The sequence below is a fragment of the Silene latifolia genome, chromosome 9 (assembly GCF_048544455.1).
Source record: "Silene latifolia isolate original U9 population chromosome 9, ASM4854445v1, whole genome shotgun sequence".
NCBI lineage: Eukaryota > Viridiplantae > Streptophyta > Magnoliopsida > Caryophyllales > Caryophyllaceae > Silene > Silene latifolia.
This window is the reverse complement of record NC_133534.1, coordinates 21,573,375-21,584,354: the sequence shown is the minus strand read 5'-3', so window position 1 is coordinate 21,584,354 and position 10,980 is coordinate 21,573,375. Positions and strand designations below refer to the sequence as shown.

The 10,980-nt window shown below is 35.5% G+C and overlaps 1 non-coding gene across 1 annotated transcript; it reads right to left on the bottom strand.

Annotated features, from left to right (window-relative positions):
* Nucleotides 1-10,542: 10,542 nt before the first annotated feature.
* Nucleotides 10,543-10,648, bottom strand: LOC141603934 (small nucleolar RNA R71). The gene has a single exon (XR_012525769.1). It is a non-coding gene; the product is annotated as a small nucleolar RNA R71 (small nucleolar RNA).
* Between the last annotated feature and the right edge of the window lie 332 nt (nucleotides 10,649-10,980).

The following is a 10,980-nucleotide window of genomic DNA, read 5'->3' as shown; positions in this document are numbered from 1 at the left end:
AGACGGATAAAAATAAACGAAAACAAGAACAGATAGGGCTATTGCCTCCCCGGCAACGGCGCTAAAATCTGGCAGGCTAGTCGTGTACCTACCAAAAATAACCAACTAGCACTAACTAATATAGCTAGGGAAGTCGGGTCGATCTTCGTAGGGAGGCAAGATATCCGTTAAGATCCGTCTATTTAAGTCACTAAATAGGGGTTTGAATTTGGTTTACTAAACTAATAAAGGTTTTAAGGAAAGAGCAATAAGGAAAAAGCAATAAGGGACAGAAAATGTAATAAAGATGATCAAATGAGAGAGAACATGTCAGGATTTCGGTTCACCATGGTAGTCTAGCGATTTAACTGCAAATAGCCTAGATAATTTACTGTGAGACGGATACAGAAAAGGTCCTTCCGGTCCACTTTCTATCCTAGATTTCCACTAACTTAACTTTCGTCCTCATCAGCGTAGTCTACTGTTCATAGCAGGTCTATTTAGTCCAATCTTCCGATCCAGGAATAAATTTAACCAGATTAAAAGGTAACTTAGAAGCGTGCACTCAACTAAGTCGGTATTATAATTAAATTGCAATGGGTACAGATTCTCACAAATAAAGCATCTAGTCTATTCGCTACATCGTCACAATCCTACCATGGATTCCCTAATCCCAACATGAATGGATTTAGCTACTCATATCGTTAATGATGTCAATAATAACAATGATGAATGAACTAATAGAAAACATGATGAAATAACAATAACAATGCATAAATGAAATTAGGGTAGAAATTAATGATAAGAGAAACAAGAGATAGAAGTAATAAAAACGAGATTAAGGTTAATAAAGAGAAGAGAGATTACAATCACAAGAATTCCTAGAAAGAACAACCAAGATCCAAGCAAATAAATCCCAGAGGAAAGTTACAGTAGAAAAGTTTAAGGGAAAGATTCAGAGTAAAGAGAGTGGCATTCTAAGATGAGTAGAAACGTAATTAATAACCTAATTATGAAGGCTTAAATAGAAAAACAAATTCCATCAACGAAATAAGGCAACACGGGTTAATTAAGCCCGTGAAAACTCAAAACCCCTCGATCGAGCAATATAAAACCACTCAATCGAAGTCTTCAGCAGACAATCCTCTCGATCGAGTAGAAAAGTTACTCGATCGAGGAAAACTTTAAAACAACATTTCGATCGAGTGAAGTAAAGTACTCGATCGACCTCTTCAGCACATAAAACAACTCGATCGAACCAAAATGCTCCTCAATCGGGTGTTCTTCCTCCAAGTCAGCTTCAAACTCGTCGTTGGCTGCTCCGTTGACCATCCTTCATGCATCCCAATGCATAAGTCTCGCTCTAACATTCTCGTCTCCTCAAAATGCATGCAAAACAGGACGAAAAGAGTACGGTTTCACCACTTTCAGGTTCATTTCTGCAAAACAGACAAAACAAACCAAAGTAGCCAATTCGGGGCATATTGCAATACAAAACAATATAAAAGTTCATAAAAATACGTGAAAAATAAGACTAAAAAGAGTATATAAAATGCACGTATCACTTGGCTATTAACCTCACATTCCCATAAATGATTTGCCCTTCTTACCCATTACCTGACTTTTCCATATTTTTGTAAGCCCTCGGCTGTGACGGGACCTTTTTTTGTTGGAATGTATGTGTACGGTAGCTAGAATTGTCTATCATACTATATTGCATTCATTTTTATGTGGGTCGTAGTTAGGTGAGCGACTTCTTATTCTTTCTCTCTTACATATATTTGCTTACCCTTTGCTTCATGAGAGAAGAGTGACCCGTGAGAGTCTATCTTTAAGGTCTTTCAAGATCGACGGTTTAGCTTTATTATGAAACATAATATAACTCGTTTGCATATGACATTTTGCTATAAGTATTAGTTTGCTTGCATTAAATTGGTTTAAGTAGACGATTTGTAGCTGGCTCTGAGTTTTTATTCCGTTCCATTAGTTTATTGCATACAGTTTGCTTGGGGACAAGCAAAGGTTTGGTTTGGGGAGATTTGATATGCGTGCATTTTATATAGTCTTTTTTAGCCTTATTTGCACGCATTTCTATGCAATTCCCGTAGTTTTAGGCTACGAAATGCCCCGAATAGTCTACTTTGGTTCGTTTGGTTTTAATTGCAAGAATGGACCTAAAAGAAGCGACCGAGCCTTTTACCGCCCCGTTAGCTTGCATTTAGGAGATAGAAGGTTTGGAGCAGAAATACCAGTGTATCCGGATGCGTGAAGTCGCCTTGGAAGATAAATCATACGTCCTTTGGCCTATTTCAGTGGCAGTTGGCTCGATCAAGTACTTTTGCTGGCTAAGTTGCTCGATCGAGACCTATTGGGTGGAGAGAAGTCCTCGATCGAACCCCATGCTGTGTTCGATCGAGAGGTGGCTATTTGGAGGTCCTCGATCGAGTAGTCTTAGTACTCGATCAAGAGGTTTTTGCTGGAAAGTGTTCGATCGAGGAGTTTTGTGTTGGTCGATCAAGCACTTTGTTATCTGAACGCGGGATTTTTCTCGCGTGAACTTATTTATTTTATTATCTTAAGTTACGTGTTAAGGATTAAATATCTTTCTTATATAAAGGAAAGACGTAATTAGGTTTAGGTTATCAAATTATCTCATCTTTTACTTTAAACATTCAGTTTACATTAAACTCAGAATTAATTCCGTTAAATACGTAGCTTTGCTTTCATTTGCCTGATCTCAACTTTTGTAATTTCTCTACTTCCTCTTATTCAATTTAATTCCTTTGCAACACTTAATTCTTGTCCTTTAATTTACATTTAGTTATTAGTTTTGTTATTTAGTTATGTTATTTCTCTTTAATCATCTTATTACCATGTTTATCATAGTTTATTCAATCGTTGTTATTTTATTTATCGTCATGCGTAGCTAATCTCTCTAATGCTAGGATTAGGGGAGCCATGATAGTAAAGCAATGATGTGATAATTAGTTTACGAGGTTTTTGTTGTGAAAATTATTTTATAGTAATATAATAGTAATTATTAGGTTGAGTGCACGCAATCAAGTAATTAAACCGGTTAAATTGAGACGTAGATCGGAAGATTGGAATAAACAAACCTGCTATGAACAATATACTACCTTAATCAGAGCGGAAGCTATTTAGGAAGAATCTAGGGCGGATAGCGGACCGGAAGGACCTTTCCACTACCCTTCTCACATCGACCGACCGACCTTACCTTTAGCTGATTTGTGTGATATCATTGTGAACCGACATCCTGACATTTTTCTATTTATTTGATTACATATTATTTCATTCTTGCTATTTTAATCGTTGTTTCTTTTATTGCCTTTATTTCATTTCATTAGTTTAGTCAAAAAAATAAATCGACCCCCATTTGTGACCTTAGACAGACTAGATAACAAGTAGATAGTGACCGCCTCCCTGTGGAGTACGATACTCGACTTACCTCTGCTATATTAGTTAGAGTCGGTTGGTTTATTTTTGATAGGATTGCGATAGCCGTGTCATAACCAATGATGTTATTCCCCCAACAAATAAAGCCTGACTAACCCAAAACCATTTTCTTTTAAAAAATCAAGTACAAAACACTTACACCTATAAAGTTTAGCAAAAATATTTTACGAATTTATATATCGATCATTCAAAAATTATATTTCCAGACTCTATTCGGTTTTAATACTTTCTAAAGAAATTTTGGCTAGCCTAAATAATCTCACACTCTATTTAATAATGATTAAGCTGTTAGGTTCATATACCTATTATTAGACTCTTCTAATAGTGAACTAATTAATATATTAATTAAAGTTCTTTAGATCTAGTGCATGCATAACTAAATAAGAGATAAAATAAGAAAAATAATGTCCCTTACATTGTTAAATGGCTCGAAATAATGGGCACAAATAAGGTCACCTTCCTTATTTGCTCTTGAGCTTAAATGTAATGGATGATCCTCCAAAATCTCAAATATAGAGATCCTCCTTTGATTGCACCCAAAACAAATCCCTTAAACTAATATATTAACTAATTAAATTAATATACTAGTATCCTTAAAATGATTGTAATAATATTCTTATTACTACACTAGTAATCTTATATTGTTATTAGAATTTTGGATGAACAATCTTTTGGTTTTCTAAAAGTAAGTTTAGAGAGAAAAATGAAAGAGAGAAGATGAAAATGCATGCATACGAATGAATATGGAGCAGTGTAAAATGAGAACAAAATTCTCATCATAAAAGGAGGAAGGGGCCGGGTAGGGTGAAGGCTAAATGCCAGAGCATGGCATCTCCTTTTACTTTTGTTCTTCTCCAAAATGTAGGTATGTAAGGCTAGTGTAGGATAGGTATGATTATACTTATTTTATCACATAAAATAAATAACCCACTAACTCTTTCATCCTCCATTTTTTCGGTCCATATGTAAAATGGACTACCATTTTATTTTGTCAATTTGTCACTTGTCACACAATATGTCACATGTAGTATGTAACATGTTATTAATTAATTTAATGCATATTTATCAAAAAATATCAGTATATACATTAATTAAATTACATATAGCAAATTATCTAGTGATTCTTGATCACGTAAATAAAATGGCTCATATAATTATAATTCATAACATATTGTAATTATAATTAACCATTCATTCTTATCTCAATTGTTTCAAAAACAATAATCAATTTTAGTAATAAAATATTTTAATTACTAAAATAAATCTTATTTAATCAAATTACAATAAAATATAAATATTCTCTCTCACAAATGAATTGTTCAAATTTAAGGAATTGATTAACTTGTATCGTCATACAATTAATCAATTTGTCTATTAAGGGAATTGTCCTATAGGTGTGACCTTAAGGGATCAATCGATCACCACCGTCAAACGACGTAATGTCAAACTCTAGTTAGCCAATCATTACTGATTAATGTTGATCAGTTGACTATATAAATGAATCATCCCTTACGTATTCTTAACTTGAGATTTAAACATGTGATCGCACTATTGTTGAGGATACATACTCCAACAATCTCCCACTTGTCCGAGACAAGTGTGCGTCACCAATTCTCTTGTCCTATTACAATCTCCCACTCAATGCAAGGTGTCTTGCAGGTCGTACTTACATTTGATCATATCTTGAGTGGTTTCCTCGATTCTGGAGAGTAACTGTCTGACCGGAATTATGTACCGTAGATACCTTCCGAGCGTGGCCACGCATTTTCAGTTCACTACTCCTCGAGTGGCCTTGAGAATTCAAACAACCCTGACAAGAGGGGTGGACAATTCCTATCGCACTATTCCCTTTGTATAGCCACAGTTCATCATGACCCAAAATATACTCATTTGACTTCAGTTACGACAGTCGTAGAGTATAAATCAAATCCATTCAGAAATTTGTGCCAACTTGGGCGAATAATCTCTAGTCAAAAGAATCGACTCATAAGAATACTATAGTAGCACTTGCCACGACCAGGCTTTTGAATTTCGAACTCTATTAGCGGTCACCGCCCGACAAAGTGTCTCATACAGCCTATCTATGTGACCGACTAGTCATCCCATATGACCCTATGGCACTTGAACTTGCCATCAATCGCATCACACTCTAGTCACTTTGAGACGTCACCTCCTATAAGTAACCAAGGGCATATACTATGTAAATCCAGTTCACTTCATTGGGGTTCAATATTGTCTCAACAACCAATTTGGATATAACAAAATAATGAATGAGTTTAAAGAAACTCAAATGATAAATGCGATTATCATATATGAATAGTCAATACCCTATTACTAATTCATATCTTATAATCTATAGTGTACCTTTTACACTAGTTAAATTGCAATAAAAGCTTGGTAAATGGATATACCATATATCCATATGTTCCAACTTTATAAATTGTTATTTCCTCCTATACAATGTTACTTCTAATAACATGAATTTAACTAAGTATGTGTATAGTCTACTTACTAGACTTGGGCTCTTGTACTTGGAAGATGCTCCCACTGTTATCATATAACTTGTGATAAAGTCTTTGGTAAAAGGGATTTACTTCATTCCCTACGTTGACCATCTTATCACAATTTACTTAGATTCTTTTGTAGAATTTGCAATGGTCGAAACTAAAACATTACTCTAGTCTCTTACTCCTGAGTCAATAATATTGGCCTAGGATTTCGTTAAATCCTTATAGGTTTGGAAACTAGAGTTTGTGTAACCCTTCAACACACAACTCAAAGATATCAACCAAACATATGAACGAAACCTCAATTCTCATCAAGAATCTTGATGGATGTTCTTTAAGGCTTTCACAAGAACATCATTTGAATTAACTTGTTATTGACTTATTATGCTCAAAGTATATGATTCATCATGGCATGTGCATTTAATGGCATACATGATCGTTCTAATAGCGGAAACATTAGAAATCGATTTCATGTAATCAACAACTTATTTAGGTTCAGTGAATGACTATGACTCTATCATAGTAATTACACTTTCATCAATATGAACAACCTACTCAACCTTGTTGATGTTAAACAGATATGAAAGGACTTATCATCATAAGGCTCTCAACTCTATGCCAATAATCTCTCAAATTTAACACATAGATTCGAAAATCTAAAATATATCGCACCTTTTCCTAGTCTCCCAATCACTCTTTCGCAGAAGAGAGCATTGGTACATTATTCTCAATAAGTAATATGTTATTAATATATAAGACATGGGAAAAATAATACTGGCTCCCACTTAACTTCATGTATAAATATGATTCTTCAATAATGTGAATGAAATCATTCTCAATTATCACATGAACGAAAAGTATAATCCTTTGGTGCTTGCTTAAGACCATTCTAGGATTGCTTAAGTAAGCTTTGCATAATATGTTAGGATTCTTAGATATTTATCCAAACTTTTGTGTTCCATACACATCCTTTTCTAAATTCCCATTTTAGAAAAGCGAATTTTTAATATCATTTAAAAATTTTCATCAAAATGAAATGTGGCAATTCCTAACATGATTTATCTTGATTAACATCTTCATGTCAATATATGCACTTAGGTACTCTAAAGCTCTATTTACTTTAAAGAGACCATCGCCTTAAAGTAAATCTACTCTTGAGTAACAATTTTTGGATTGTAATGCTATGGCTTGTATGCAACAAAGTCGATTTGGGACAAGGTCATAATACCATTACTTTCAAAAAGTAACATATTAACAATAAGACATGTGTGCTTTACTCCCACTCTATCTCAATAGATTATAGTTCCATTACTTTCAAAAGGTAACACATTAACTATAAGACATGTTTGTGACGATCTACTCCCACTCTATCTCTTAGAAATACATCTATCTTCTTAAGAGATAGCTTTATGAGTTACAAACATATATGGTGCATAATAGAAGTTTGTCTAGACTGACGTGTTAGCACATAAAAAGACCAGCTCTATTATGGCAGCTTGATTCAGGTAATATGCGTGTCTGATCCATGTCATTTGTTAAGTAGACTTTCTATTTTAGGAATCTCCTGGTTGACCATTCGTTTAATATAACGTGTCCGTTTTGGATTACAGATTCCAAAAAGTGAGTTCGATAACTCAAACCGACTTATGTCCATTGTCATGTACAAACTTGAAGTCTTAAGCCCTCCCATAGCTCGTATGGAGTCTTATAAGTGGTGTAGCCAATTGGTTTATAAAATTTCCCCTTTTAGAGTTAAATTAACTCTTCTTTTACTTTATAATCATTCTATCTTATAACAAATAAGATGCGACATTTAAGTCACAAAAGCATAAGTGAGAATTAAATTCATGACTTATGAACTAATTACAATGATCCCATCGTTGTAATTCTTGTATGATTAGATTAAGTTAACATAATTTATGTTTTGATATGAAACATGTATAATGACAAGTTTTTAGAACGAAGAAAAATTGTATAACCGAATGACTTGGGTTGAAAGCCAAGCCATTAAAATTCATACAACTATTTTTTGTAAAATTGAAATAAAACATACTTCCATGTCCAACATGGAAATCAAAAGAAGTTCTAAAAAAAAGAAGCCAAAATACAACAATATTAAAAGACAATACAAAATAAAAAGCCAAGCTTCCATAAGTCTTCTTCTATGGGCGGCTACACTAGCATCCCTTGTTGAAGATCATCCTTAAGTTTGCTTATCCTTGCCTTTGTCTTTGCTCACATTCCCTATATCACATTTCAACGGGTGAGAATCACAACTTGTATCTAAATACCAAAGTTGAGATTTTTATCAATAACATAAAAGATTAGAGAATTTATTGCCTACTGGAGTCACACGTCCAGCTTTAACATCTCCAAGATACTTAGGGCAATTTCTCTTCCAATGGCCCATACCAAAACAATAGTGGTACTTGATACGTGCATTTTATATAGTCTTTTTAGTCTATTTTAGCACATATTTCTATGTACTTTCATACTGTTTATATTGCATTTTGCCCCCGAATTGGCTACTTTGGTTCGTTTTGTTCGTTTTGTAGAAAGGAAAGCGAAAGTAGTGGAATCGTACCATTTTTCGTCCTTTTTGCATGCATTTTGAGGAGACGGGATTTTCCGGAGTGAGTTCCTGCATTGGGAAGCGTGAAGGCATTGTTTACGAGGCAGTAAGGCACGAGTTTGGGCTTATTTGAAGGAAGAATACTCGATCGAGTGGTTTTATACTCGATCGAGTGGTTTCTGTGGCCTTGGTTGATCGATCGAGTGGATTTATACTCGATTAAGAAGAGCTGGAAAGAGAGGTTACTCGATCGAGTAACATTTATGTTCGATCGAGTAGATTATCTGGAGTTTTACTCGATCGAGTGGTTTCAGACTACTCGATCGAGTGGTTTTGGCTTTGTGGGCTTTAATTAGCCCGTGAACTTGTTTTAGTTATTGAACTTAGTTTATTTTCTATTTAAGCATACGTTAACTAGGTTTTTAGCATCTCAACTATCATCTATTCTAAGTTTTATCTATTATTTCCAAGACTGCGTACTCTCTCTTCTTCACTGTAACTTTATTTTCGGGGTTATTTCACTCGGATTTGCTTGTTCTTTACGCTGGATTCTTGCGATTGTAATCTCTTTCTCCCTCTTTAATATTAATCCTTCATTTGTTCATTTTAATTACTTGTTTTGTCTCATTTAATTTCTGCCCTAATTACCTTTTATGCATTTTTATTATTGTTTTATCATGTTGAATATTGGTTATTTAATTGTTGTTTGTATTGATAGTATTAATAGCGATATTAGTAGCGGGATTAGGGGATCTACGGTAGAAATGTGACGATGTAGTAAATAAGTTAGACGAATTAATTGTGAGATTCTGTCACCATAGCAATATAACTATATTTACCGACTTAGTTGAGTGCATGCTTCTAAGTCACCCTTTTAATCTGGTTAAATTTAATCCTGGATCGGAAGATTGGACTAAATAGACCTGCTATGAACAGTAGACTACCCTGACGAGGACGGAAGTTAAGTTAGTGGTAATTTAGGATAGAAAGTGGACCGGAAGGATCTTTCCATATCCGTCTCGCAGTAATTTGTCTAAGTTGTTTACAGTTGAGTCATTGGACTACCGTAGTGAACCGAAATCCTGACATGTTCCCTCTCTATTGATAGTTTAATCTCATTCTCTGCCTTAATTGCTCTTTCTTTATTTCTCTTCCTTTTGCACTTTTAGTTTAGAAATCAAAATATAAACACCCCCCATTTGTGACCGAATAGACGGACTCTTACAGATATCTTGCCTCCTTGAGGAGATCGACCTGACTTCCCTAGCTATATAGTTAGTTTAGTTGGTTATTTTTGATAGGTATACGACAACCCTGTCAAATTTTGGCGCCGTTGCCGGGAGGCAATTGCCCTATCTGTCTTTGTTTCGTTTATTTTATCCGTCTCAGGGAATTTTTATTCCTTGAGGCGGTTCTTATTTATTTTCTTTCGGTGTTGTGTATGCCCGGTCGAGACGGGTTTGAGTTAGTTGCGGTGATTCTGAGCCGGAGAGACTATTTAGGCATAGACTCCGTCTGCAAAGAGAATCACGAAAGGAAGACTTGAGTACTTTCAAACCGAGCTTCAAAGATTTCCTTTTTGAAAATCCATCTTTTGAAGAAGATATCGCCGATTCAGTAAGCCAACCAAGAAGATGCCGAACATTGCTAGTCATTCGGAGCCTAAAGCATCATCAATTCCAAAGGGTTTCAATCTCCAGACTGAGGATGGGAATACATTTGACATCCGACCTTCCTATATCAATATGGTAGAGAGAAATCTCTTTAGAGGTGTGGCAGGTGAAGACCCGAGGAAGCATATGGAGGTCTTTACGGACTACTGTTATACTATCCCCACCACAAAGGGGGTAACTCAAGACAAGATTAAGGAGGTTCTGTTCCCTTTTTCTTTGACTGACTCAGCCAGGGAGTGGCTAACTGATTTGGACCGCACAGCCGCAGAGGTTACAGACTGGGAGACCCTTGCTCTTGCTTTTTATAAGAGATATTTCCCTCCACAGCGCACCAATTAGCTGAGGGAAAAGATCACAAGTTTTAAGCAAGCACCCGATGAGACTTTATATGAAGCATGGTCCCGTTTCAAGAAGTTGGTGAGGTCTCTTCCTCACCATGGTTTTGATCCATGCTTTCTGTCCAACCAGTTCTACAATGGGTTGTACGATGATCACAGAGCCATACTTGATGCATCATCTAATGGAAGATTCCAAGAGAACACTGACGATGATAAGGGATGGGCTCTTATTGAAGAGATGGCGAACCACTGTGCTGAGTATGGAAACCCGAGGGATAATATTAGGACAGTTTATGCAGTCGATAAGCAAGTTGTTGTTCAGCTAGAAGCCATGAATGCTAGGTTTGATAAGATGGAGCTGCATTCTGTTGGGGAGCCTCAGACGGTTCATCTGCTTACTAGAGGGGAGACTGTTACATGTGAGAGATGTGGGAGCA